The following is a 13,017-nucleotide window of genomic DNA, read 5'->3' on the forward strand; positions in this document are numbered from 1 at the left end:
AATATGGGTAAATATTCTCTTGGTTCACTGTTTAGGATTGTTATAAAAATGCATGTTTACGAAATTTTGAGCAATTATTGTTTATGACATACTAAATTCTGACATGTTAAAAATGATTGCAGGAGGGAATTATTATGAAGTTAAGTTGCAAGCATTGTGTGTTGTTGCTAAGGGATCACTTGGGCAATATCGCTAGGCTCTTTTGTTTACAACTGCCATTTTCTTCCACTCACAACGAATGGAATCCTCTGCCTTTGTTTACCAGGCTCTCCCCTTGTCCAGTTCTTAGGGCCAATTTTTACCTTAAGCAAGAAGGTTTAGACTGCTGTATAGTATCATGTCGAAGAGCACTAGCTTGGGAGCATCAATGTGTGTGCGGTGTATTACCTTCTCACTAGCATCTGCATTAGTCCTTTGCACTAACAAAGGACCCCCAACCACACTGACTTACATTAGCCAACTGTAACTGCTTAGCTGGAAGTGGGCTGTGGCTCAGCGAGAGGCTGCATCTCTGGGGCCGGTGCCTTCTCATTCCGGGACCTGGAAGGAGTGGCCCCTGTTAACCAGGCTCTTTTCATGGCGGATCTTAAATCTGCCAGTAGACATGTTGTGTATCATGTCTACACACAGTCCTCTGGTCAAGATGTCACACGGGCAAGCTCAACTCAGTGAGGCAGAAATGGGCTGCCTTTCCACAGGATACCAGGGAAGTCACATGGCAATGGAAGGGGGGGCAATCTTACAGGAAGGGAGGGAGAGAAATAGTGTAAACGTAAAAAAACAAACAAACAAACAAACAAACAACCCAGAAAGATTCATAGATACAGACTGATTATTGCCAGAGGGAAAGGGGAGGAGAGTTAGGTAAAAAAGGTAAAAAGGAATGAGGTACAAATCTTCAGTTATTAAAAAATTTTTAAAGTCATGAGTAACATATCGCATAGGGAAAATGTCAATATTATCTCAACTTTGTATAGTGACATGATTATTAGACTTATTGTGGTGATCACAGAGTAAGCAATATAAATGTCAAATCAGTGTGTTATACACCTGAAAGTAATACAATATTGCTTGTCAACTATACTTTAATTTAAAAAAAAGTAGGAGTTTTCCAGCCATCTATCACCGCGTGTTAAATTGGCCTATTTCCTGGATCACCCAGGCGTTATTTACAACTTGGCTGGCCCTCTGCCAAGCATTTGATAGTCCCTGAAGGAAAATTCTTCTGAGTTCAAGTAACTGATTATGTTTTTCACCTTCATCCTGGTAAGTCTCTTCGCAGCTTCTGCCTTTTCCAATCTGCGTCAGGAAACATAACGTCCATAGTGCAGATAATACAGCTGCATGGCCGTGCACTTTGTAGATGCTCTTCCCTCCCTCTAGTCCTGTTACCCCCAGGCATGGCTGGAACTTTTCCTCAAACAAATGTGGAAGGAGAAAATGCCGCTGAAGTCGTGGGCCCCATGTATAAAAATGGTATCAGGGATTTTTAACTCTAACGGGTATTATAGAAACAATAGAATTATGCATAGAATTGTCATAAAATTTATTCATGGTACAACTCAGAAGGGCAGGGAATATGGCTCTTTAATACTTTCTATAATTTACGTGTTTCACAATCCCCTCTTGCTAATAATCAGGAAAAATAATCTCAGTTTTAAAATGTTAAATGAATCTAATCCAACAATGAGAAGAATCCCTTTTAGACAGTAATCAGTTGCACCTGGAAAAAATGCTCAGCCTGTTATATTTTTTAGTAATTCATTCCCTCTAATTTTTTCTCTGCACTGCCTTAAAGAAGCTTTTCCATGTGCGTACTTAGTAGAGATATGAAGGAATATTTATAGAGGCATTGTTTGTAACCACAACAAAACCTTTTAAGAGGAATTAACCCGAGAAATGGATAAGTACATGGTTCGCACATTTGTAGAGCTGAATACTACATGTCAGAGAAAAGAAAGCGCAGCTACCGCAGCTCCCTTTATTCATGAGGCTTAATTGTAAAAACACAATGTGAAGTGAAAAGTGCAAGTCGTACTGGGATTCTGAAAAGATGGCCGTGCAGCAGCATGATTGTTCAATCTCTTCATATCCTGACACTAAAAACAGAAAGAACAAATAGACAACACAGGAAAAATTACATCGAGCATGTGACTAGTTAGCAAGGTATTCTCACAAACTCCAAAATAAAGGCAGGAGGGGACACAGCACCAAAGGCCACAAGGCCTGCCTAGGATTGTCTCTGGAAGGAAGGAGGCAGCAAGCCCTGGTGCCTGTCAGACCTGAGAAATGCAGAAGCCCAGATAAACAAGATGTATTTACTCAAAAACATAGTGAAGGCCATTGAAGAAAAGCAGCTGGAGCGTGGAGGGTTTTTGCCATGTCCAGTGCTGGGAAATGCAAGGGGTCTGTGGTAAAAGATTGAACGGGCTGAAACTGTCTATTCCCTGTGAATATGTAAAACTGGCTGCTGGGACTTCCCCTAGCACAGGGTCCCACAGTGATGGGACTTTGCCAGGAGTGAAAAAAATTGAGAAGAATGTGGGTAACAGAACCAAGTAAAAGAGAACATCTAGACCAACATTGGGAGAGGCTCAGGGTCTTGAAATCTCACAGAACAAAATGACAAATATTTCAGCACCACAAAAAAACAGAACCAAGAACTTACTGGAGATATTCAAGCTATTCTAATCTTGCATTGTTCTAAGTTTTTGGATAAGCTAGTTTCTTATAAAAATGAGGAAGAGAAAAGAATAAAATTAAATCCTATGCAAAATTATGATAGTAAAGAGAATAGTGAGCAGATAATATCTTTAGCAAGGATGAAAGGAGTGCCTAAGGCATATTAAAACTGTAACCTATTATTTTTAAACTAGAGGCCTGGTGCATGGAATTCGTGTATGGGTGGGGGTGTTCTTAAACTTGGCCTGCAGGCTCTCCAATCTGGGACCCCTCAAAAGATGTCCAATTGCCGGTTTTGGCCCAATCCCGCAGGGATCAGGGAGGAGGTCAGTCCAGCAGGGGAGGGCAGCTGGGGGCAATCAGGCCAGCAGAGGAGGGAAGCTGAGGGTGATCAGGCCGGCAGGGGAGCAGTAAAGCATCAATCAGGCCAGCAGAGGAGTGATTAAGGGCCATCAGGCTGGCAGGCAGACACAGTTAGGGCCATCAGTCAGGTAGGCAGGTGACTGGTTAGGACCCAGAGGTCCTGGATTATAAGAGGGATGTCCGATGCAGGGACTGGCCTCCTCCATGCCACGCAGAGCCGCAGGAACCCCCAGGCCTCACCGTGAGGAGTGAGGAGTGGCGGCCAGACCCTGCCTCCACTGTGCACGTGGCCATCTTTGTGGCTACATTGCACTAGGGCATTGCTCAGGTAAGCAGGTGAGTGGTTAGGACCCAGAGGTCCTGGATTATAAGAGGGATGTCCGATGCAGGGACTGGCCTCCTCCATGCCACGCAGAGCCGCAGGAACCCCCAGGCCTCACCGTGAGGAGTGAGGAGCGGCGGCCAGACCCTGCCTCCACTGTGCACGTGGCCATCTTTGTGGCTACATTGCACTAGGGCATTGCGCGAGTGTGTGACGACACCTAGGTTTTTATTATATATGATGACCTAAAGGATATTTAAAAATTATGTAATTAGTATTATATAAGAAGTAATAAATCTTGGGAAATAAAAGAAACATAATTTCATAAAAGAGAGATAAGGAACAGCTAAGTGAATAAACAAAGTAAAAATGTCAAGAAGAATATAGAGTGAAACAGAGGAAATGATTACAAGGGAATAAAAGAGATACACATATTTTAGAGATAGTGGCAAATATTGACGGTAGGCAGAGAAGAGACCAAAACCAAACTAAGGGAACCAAATTATACTAAAACCTATAATTAAGAAAAAAACTTTTTGGAAATAAATTTAAATTGGATCTACTTTTTCAAAAGTATATTTTTATTGATTTCAGTGATGAAGTGAAAAGAGAGAGAAGAGAGAAACATTAATGATGAGAGAAAATCATTGATCTGCTGCCTTTTGCGTGACCCACACTGAGGATTGAACCCACAACCTGTGCATATGCCCTGACCTGGAATCAAACTGTGCTCTCGTGTTTCATAGGTCAACTCTCAACCACAGCCATGCTGGCTGGGCAGGTCTACATTGTTAAAGAGACATAGTGTACCTAAAAATGTTGACTTAAAATAGCCAATGCCAAGACATCAAAATTTTTTGTTGATTTCAAAAGAAAAGAAAAATTCTTTGGGCATATACTAAAATGAGATTATGGTTAAAATTTTTCAACAGTACTTGATGCCAGATGAAAATGGAGTAACATATTTAAGATAGTTAAAGAAATAAAGTGTGAATGAGCAACTTTATTCTAGCAAAACTAACTTTTATGTATAAAGGCACCAGCAAATTGTTATTAATATGCAAGACTCAGGTCATACTGTTTTAGCATTGTCCTTAAGTCATCTACCAAAGTGTTAGTTTGAATATCAAAATGACTAGGACTCATGGACACAGATAACAATGAGTATGGTGATTACCAGAGGCAAGGTGAGGGGTGTAGGGGGGCAGATAGAAGAGGGGAAACGGGGGAATAAATGGTGACAGAAAGAGCCTTGACTTGAGTTGGTAAGCACACAATACAATATACAGATGATGAATTGTACAACTGTATACCTGAAACCTGTATAATTTTATTAATCTATATTTATTAGTATAGACCCCAATCTATACTAATAAAAGGGCAATATGCTAATTAGAGCAGACATCTTCAGGACGTCCTTCTGGACAAAGCTGCAATGGCTGCCTGAGGCTCGGGCAAGCCGTGGATGGCGGTTGCCACTGACAGGGCCGGCCTGAGGCTCAGGCAGCCACGGTGGCCGGCAGTGGCTGCAGCAGAGGCACGATGGGGTTGTTGCCTTCCTGTAATTGGCTGGTTGCCTCCCTCAGAGGGAGGCCAGACTGTGGCTTAGGCCCGCTCCCCTTGGGTCTGTCAGTAGGACATACCCTGAGGGCTCCCGGACTGTGAGAGGGGGCAGGCTGATCTGAGGGACCTCCCTCCAGTGCACAAATTTTCATGCACCGGGCCTCTAGTAAATTCAATAAAAAAACAACAACAGATTTTAGATAAATATAATAGCAAAGTATATTCATGTATAGGTAGTTTAGTGTGTTGCATTAGGGCCCCTCAAAAGACAGTCCACATCCAAATTTCCAGAACCTATGAATGTGACCTTATTTGGAAATAGGGATCTGCAGATGTAATGAAATTAGAGATCTTGGGTAAGATCATTTTGGATAATTTGGAGGAATCCTAAACCCAACGACAGGTATCCTGATAAGAGACAGAAGAGGAGAAAATATACCCACAATGAGAAGGCCATGTGGAGATGGACACAGAGTTTGGACTTACACAGCACAAACCCAGCAAAGCCACTGGGAGCTGGCCCAGGCAAGGGAGGGCATTCCCATAGAGGCTTTCCAGAGAGTGCAGCCCTCCTGACACCAGCACTTTGACTTTATATGTCTGGCCTCAAGAATTGCAGGAGAATAAATTTCTGTTGTAGGTAATGCAGTGTGTGGCAATTTCTTACAGCAGCCACAGGAAACCGAGTGCAGGCGTCATAGGCTGATCTTTAAGTAGGGAACTAATTTCTAAGTCTCCTAAATATAGGATGCAATAACAAATGTCAGCAGGCTTTTCAGATATGAAGGTAACGCAATAGACCTGCTGACTTCCATACCTTGATAGTGTTATAATAAGGTTCAGTCTTTCTATGGATTAAAGTATAACATAAATCATTTCACATTATAATGCCAGAAATAATATTAGTGACCTATAATTATTAATCCTGTCCCCAGCACCAGTGATGGAATGGGTTCTGCTAATTTGAAAATTGGGTTTTCTATTGTTAATAAAATTAAACTGTTTAATTCAACATCTACTTTTCTACGTTTGCTATTCTTCAGCTAAGAGAGAAAATGCTTTCTCAGTATGCAATTGTTTTTTGTTTTTTTGTTTTGGGCTAACTGGGAAATTTAGGATTAAAAATGTCACAGCAATTTTCTTTATGGGCCACATGTTATCAGTAAAAAGAAATCATCTAGCATATGGCTTTTGGCGAAGAAACACAGAAGCAAACAAAAATCCTAAATGTCAGAGTAACCTCATTTTAGCATACAGATAGTTCCAAAAGGTGTAGAAAAAGATAAGATAAAGTTCATATGATAAATCTAATTAAGAAATACACATTTCCAATTGTAGAAAAATCAAGAGCAAACAGTTTTGCAAGATTTATTTTAATTAGATTTTTAAATTATGGAACAGCTAGCTAGTCATGTAGTTTTCAAGGAATATAAATAAATTCTCTTCACTGTAGTCACAAATAATTTCAAGGCATTCATTAGTGGTACTTTGGTAACTGTGCTGGGAATGGAGAGGCTTGTATGTTGTATAGCTATTTTCAACATGGATAAATGTGTTTTTTCCCCCAGAATATCATGCTACTTTTCTGACTTTATACACATTTAAATCAAGTTAATTTTTTCATTTATACCAATTCCATTTATATTATATTCTTTCAGTGCATACGGTTTCTCTTTCCAAATTTGTATGCATGTGTTCATAAAACAGATGTAAGCAGATATGACACAAGGGAAAAACTCCAGAAGACAGTTTTACCCGTAATTGTTCTTTCTAGAAGGAAATTTTAAAGATATGGCAACGGAAATAACCCTGGGTGGGGAGGAGTATCTGGATTTCTTTGGAATAATGTCTTTGCTTTGCTTTTTCCCCTAAAAGAGCCAGGATAATAAAGGACTCTGTTCCTATTCCAGGAAATCCCCAACATGTTCACATAATGTAGGCTTAAAGACATTGGTCCACAACACAGAAATACAGTAGCAATATCCAGGAAAATTATTTTAATTGAAAAAAGTAATTAAGAGAATGTGGATGAGTTAACAATTTTTAGACTTTAGGATTAAAGGGTTAATTAAAAAAATTCGCATATGATGTTTTAGTAATGTTTATACTTTTATTAGAAGGATGGCATACTGGATGAAGTTTTCTGGTTATTCAAAGCATTTTTCTTCTTCATGGACCATTTAGATATGTCCTCTATTTACTTGTACAAGCTACAAAAAACTAAGGATTACGATTATTCTGTTCTATGTAATTCTCTTACATGTGGAATACAAAAGGTAACTAAAGAAAGAACAACAAAGACACTCATAGATACAGACAATAGAATGCTGGCTACCAGAGGGAACTGAGGGTAGAAGAGGATGAAGTGGGTAAAGGAGGTCAAATATATGGGAACAGAAGGGTATTAGACTGCGAGTGGGGGCATGTAATTGTGTACACTGATGTAACATTACAGTCTGGTACACCTGAAAATTATGTAATGTTCTTAATCAATGCTACCCAAAATTTTTAAGTAAATATTAATTAAAGTTGGAAAGCCCACTTTTCTAATGGAACATTCTTTAGTATTTAAAAAAAAAAAAACTTCCGAAGAACAATTTTAAACAAATAGCCCAACCCTTTATCAACATCACTTACCAGAGTGGCGATATTTTATTCACCATGGATAAACCTACATTGACACATCATTTTCATCCAAAGTACATAGTTTACATTAAGGTTCATTCTTGATGTACATTCTATGGATTTGGACAAATGTATAAATTTATACATGCTGCTTATTTATCTCTCCTCCCTCCCCCATCCTTGCCAACCACTGAACTTTTTATTGTCTTCATACATTTACCTTTTCAGAATGTTACTTAATTGCTATCATATAGTATGTAGCCTCTTCAGATTGGCTTCTTAGTAGTAATATGCATTTAAAGTTCTTCCGTTTCTTATGACTTGATAGCTCATATTTTTAAGCACCGAATAATACTTTATTGTCTGGAAGACACAGCTTATTTATCCTTTAACCTAGGGATATCTTGGTTGCTTCCAAATTTTGACATTATGAATAAACATGTGTATGGGTACTCATCTTTGTGCAGATTTGTGTGTGGACACAAATTTTCAAATTCTATGGGTACTTACCAACAAGCACAATTGCTGGATTATACAGTAAGAGTGTGTTTAGTTCTGTAAGAAGCCACTCAACTGTCTTCCTATGTGGCTGGGCCATTTTGTATTCCACCAGGAATGATGAGAGTTCCTGCCGCCCCACATCCATGCCAGCATTTGGGGTTCTCAGTGTTTTGGATTTTGGCTAGTCTAATAGGTGTGTAATGATGCCCCATTGTTATTTTAATTTGAATTTTCCTGAAGATTGATTAAGTGGGGCATCTTTTCATATGCTTACTTGCCAGCTGTATATTTTCTTTGGTGAGGTATCAGTTGTCTTCGGGAATTTTTTAATTGGGTTGTTTGTTTGCTTATTGTTGTGTTTTAATAGTTTATTTTATATTCTGCATAACAGTCTTTTATGCCGGTTTTCTGGTAAATAACTTATCCTCTTCTGTAGCTTGTCTTCTCATTCTCTTGTCCTTGTTTTTCACAGAGCAAAATTTTTAAATTTTAATAAATTCCAGGTTACCAATTATTTGTTTAGTAGGTTGTGTCTTTGTGTATCTAAAAAGGCATCAGTATTCCCAAACTCATTCAGGTTTCCTCCTATGTTATCTTCTAGAAGTTTTACAGCTTTGTGTTTATAGTTAGGTCTGTGATTGAGTTAGTCTTTGTAAAGTGCAAGTTCTTTGTCAGTACTCATTCCTTTGTATGTGGCTATCCAGTTGTTTCAGCATCATTTGTTGCAGAGAATATCTTTGCTCCATTATATTGTCTTTATCCCTTTGTCAAAGACCAGTTGACTATATTTATCGGGATCTATTTCTGGGCTTTCTATTTTGTTCCATTGATCTCTTTTCTTTTGCCAATACCATGCTGTCTTGATTTCTATAAATTTATAGAAAATCTTTACGTCAGTACTCTCCATCCTCCAACTTTGATCTTCCTATTCAATATTGCGTTGCCTATTTTGGTCTCTGCACCTCTCCATATACACTTTAGAATAGATTTGTCAACATCCACAAAATTTGTTGGTATTTTGATTGGGATTGTAGTGAATCTATAAATTAAATGGGAAAGAACTTCCTATCCATGAATACGGAATATCTCTTTAATTTGTTCTTCTTTGATTTCTTTAAACAAAGTTTTATAGTTGTCCTCATATAGATCTTGTGTATATTTTGTTAGATTTTCATCATCAAGGTTTTATAGTTTTTCTCATAAATACTTACACCTAAGTATTTCATTTTTATGGGTGATAATATAAATAGTATTATGTTTTTTACTTAAAATTGCACTTGTTCATTTTTGGTATATATGAAAACAATCAAAGTTGACATTTTATAATAGCTTATTGGTTTCAGTAGTTTATTTGTTGATGATTTCTAATTTACTACATAGACAATTTTTTTATGTAATCTGCAAACAAAACCAAATTTTTGTCTTCCTTCCCCATCTACATATATTTCATGTCCTTTTCTAGTTGTGTGTCCTCTCTCTTTTTCATAGGCAGCCTTGCACTTCCATTAGTTTTTGCCTCATGTAGTTTTATGCTCTGTTGTTCGGCACATACACATTAAGAATTGTTATATCTTCTTGGAGAGCTGACCCTTTTTCATTATTATATAGTGCCCTTCTTTATCCCTCATATTTTTCCTTGCTTTGAAGTCTGCTTTGTCTGAAATTAATATAGCCATTGGTTTCTTTTTTTGCTAGAATGGTACATTTTTTCATGTATTTATTTTTAAATCGCATGCTTCTTTATGCTTTTAGTGAGTTTCTTGTAGACAACATGTAATTGGGGGAACATTTTTTAGACCCACTCTGACAATCTCTGTTTTCTAATTGGTACTTTTAGACCATTGACTAAAAGTGATTTTTTATACAGTTGGATTAATGTCTACCATTTTTGCTCCTGTTTTCTATTTGTTGCCCTTGTATTTTGTTCCTATTTTTTTCTCTCCCACACTTCTGCCTTTTGTGGTTTTAATTCAACATTTTATACTCCTTTTTTCTCCTTTTCTATTATATCAGTTATCTTTCTTTTATTCCTTTTTTTAGTGGTTGCCATAAGTTTGCACGGTACATTTACAACTAGTCCAAGTGCACTTTCAAATAACATTATACTATTCCCCACGTAGAAAGAATACCTTATAATAACCAACTAATTTTAGTTCCTTCCTCCCATGCCTTGTATTATTGCTATCACTCACTTCACTTACATATAAGCATTCTTTGTGCTTACATGGATTCTGAGAAGTTGGCTATAATTTGTATCTTTATTCCTCTGTAGGAGATGTGTTTATATTCTCATTTCTTTCAGAATTTCTTCTTCATGTTTGATTCCCTACTTTAAAAATGTTATACCAATTTATAGTTTCTTCTGCACTTATGCGTGGTATCTCTGGGCTTCCTGGATCTGTGGCTTGTTGTCTGATATTGATTTGGGGGAAATTCTCGTCATTACTATTTCAAATATTCTATTCCTTTGTCTCTTGTTCCCTGTATTCCCAGGGAATAGTTAATTTTGTAGTTATCCTACATTTTTTAGGCATTCTGTTCTGTTTTGGTTTTTTTCTTCTCTTTGTTTTGTTGTTGTTACTTGCTTGTTTGTTTTGGGGGTTTTGAGGAGTCTATTGATTTGTCCTCTAGCTCAGAGATTCTCTCCTTTAAAATATCCAGTCTACTAACAAGCCCATCAAAGACAATTTTCAACTATGTTACAGTGAGTATTTTGTCTTTGGAATTTCTTTTTGGTTGTTTCTTAGGGTTTCCATCTCTCTGCTTCCATAGCCAGACGTGATGCACCAGATGAAAGAAATTACCATAAAAAGATCTTTACTGATGTGGTGATGAGGCGTGAGGGGAGGAAAATGTTCCAAAGTCTTATGATTAGGGCTCACTCTGAATAAGCTGATACATGTGGACTGTAAAATTCTTGTGCTGATCAGTTGTTGCTCTTTATCCGCCCCCCCTGCCCCCCCCCCCGCCCTTGTATGTCTAGAGTGGTCTGCAGTTGGGTATTTCTCGTTTAGCGAATGGAAGGCTACAATTGGCTGCAACTGGGTATCTCCCTTCTGCAGATTAGGTAGGTCTCATAATATCCTGATTAGGCTCTGGTTAACTAGATTCTTCTGAGGGCAGGCCTGGTTACGGAAAACACGGTGCTATGATGTATTTCAAAATGGTTCCATTTCTTTTCATCCTGCCAGAAGCCCAAGGGGATTTTCCTCTGATATTTATTGTAGGAATCTGATTCAGCACCTACACTTAAATCACACAGTATCATGGGGGCCTCCTATATTGGTTTCTCTGGAGGTTTTAACGTTCAGAGTTGTCTACACTGATAACAAATAGTTTTTCATTCAATCTGCTTTGAGAATTTGGGGGGTTGCGGGGGGAACATCTGAGCAGCGGAGATTAAAAATCACAACATTAACACGCAAACATCTATTAATCCAACTATTACTCTACGTCAGGAATATAATAAGCCTATACACATACGTACATTGTGCCATTTTAACCACATGTAAGCATCCAGTTCGGGGACATTAGGCACATTCACATTGTTGTGTTGTTACCACCATGAGTAACAGTCCACATAACTTTTTTTATCTTGCAAAACTGAAATTTGGCTTCTATTAAACAATAACTCCCATTCTCCCCTTCTCCAACCCTTGGCAATTATCATTGTCCTTTCTGTCACTATGAATCTCACAAAATCATACCCTCGTTGTCCTTAGTGATTGGCTTATTTCAATGCTAGAGGAGCAGCTTTCTCCCAGACAGCCATTGTGTTCTTGTTGACCCTTCCCCTACCAGGCTTGCTTACCTATCAATCATTCCTTTAAAGGTAAATAATTTAAATGCCCTAACCAAAAGACTAGTTTCCATCAATACACAAATGGATAAAGGAAAGATGGTACATGTATACAATGAAATATTACTCAACCACAAGAAAGAATGAGATCTTGACATTTGTGACAGCATGGATGGACCCAGAGGATATTTTGCTAAGTGACATCTCAAACAGAGAAAGACAAGTGCCATATAATCACTTACATGTGGAATCTAAAACTCAAAATAAATGAACGAACAAAACAGAAACAAACTCATAGATACCTAGAGCTAATTAATGATTATCAGATGGGAGGGGCATGGGAAGTGGGTTAAAAAGGTGAAGGGATTAGGAAATATAAATTGGTTGTTACAGGACAATCATGGGAATGTAAAGCTCAGCATAAGAAACGTAGTCAATAATCTTCTAGTAGCTATGCATGATTTATCGGGGTGAGCACTTAGTCAGTTCTATAGTTTCTAATCACTGGAGTGTACACCTGAAACTAACATAATATTGTATGTCAACTGTAATTGAAAAATAGAAAATAATTTAAATTTAAAAATAAGCTTTAATAAGAATAGATCTTTAAAGTTTGGGAAAAAAGTATCTAGAACATATTTTAACATGTATCAAAATAGTATCAGAGCATACATTAAATAAAAAATTGGGAAAAACCTTAAGAACATGAGACATTGCTATAAAGTCAGAGATGCATTGTATTCCTCTATGAGAAGACTGATAAGTATCGCAATATTTTTCTTTTGGCCCAAAGCAATTTGTAAAAAATGCAAATGGTGCTGAGTAAGTCTGTATAATAAATGTAGATATCAAGGAAATTTTTAAAAAGAAAACAGAAAATCCCACTGGTGTGGTTCAGTGGTTGAGTATTGACCCCTGAACCTGGAGGTCAGGGTTTGATTCCCAGTGAGAGCATATGCTTGGGTTGTGGGTTCGATTCCCAGTGTGGGGTGTGTAGGAGGCAGCCAATCAATGTCTCTCTCATCATTAATGTTTCTCTCTCTCTCTCTAGCCAATCAATGATTCTCTCTCATCATTGATGTTTCTTCTTTCCCTTCTCTCTCTCTTCCTCTCTGAAATCAATAAAAATATATTAATAAAATAAAATGCAGAACCTATAAGC

Source organism: Myotis davidii, unplaced genomic scaffold, assembly GCF_000327345.1.
Source record: "Myotis davidii unplaced genomic scaffold, ASM32734v1 scaffold455, whole genome shotgun sequence".
Lineage (NCBI taxonomy): Eukaryota > Metazoa > Chordata > Mammalia > Chiroptera > Vespertilionidae > Myotis > Myotis davidii.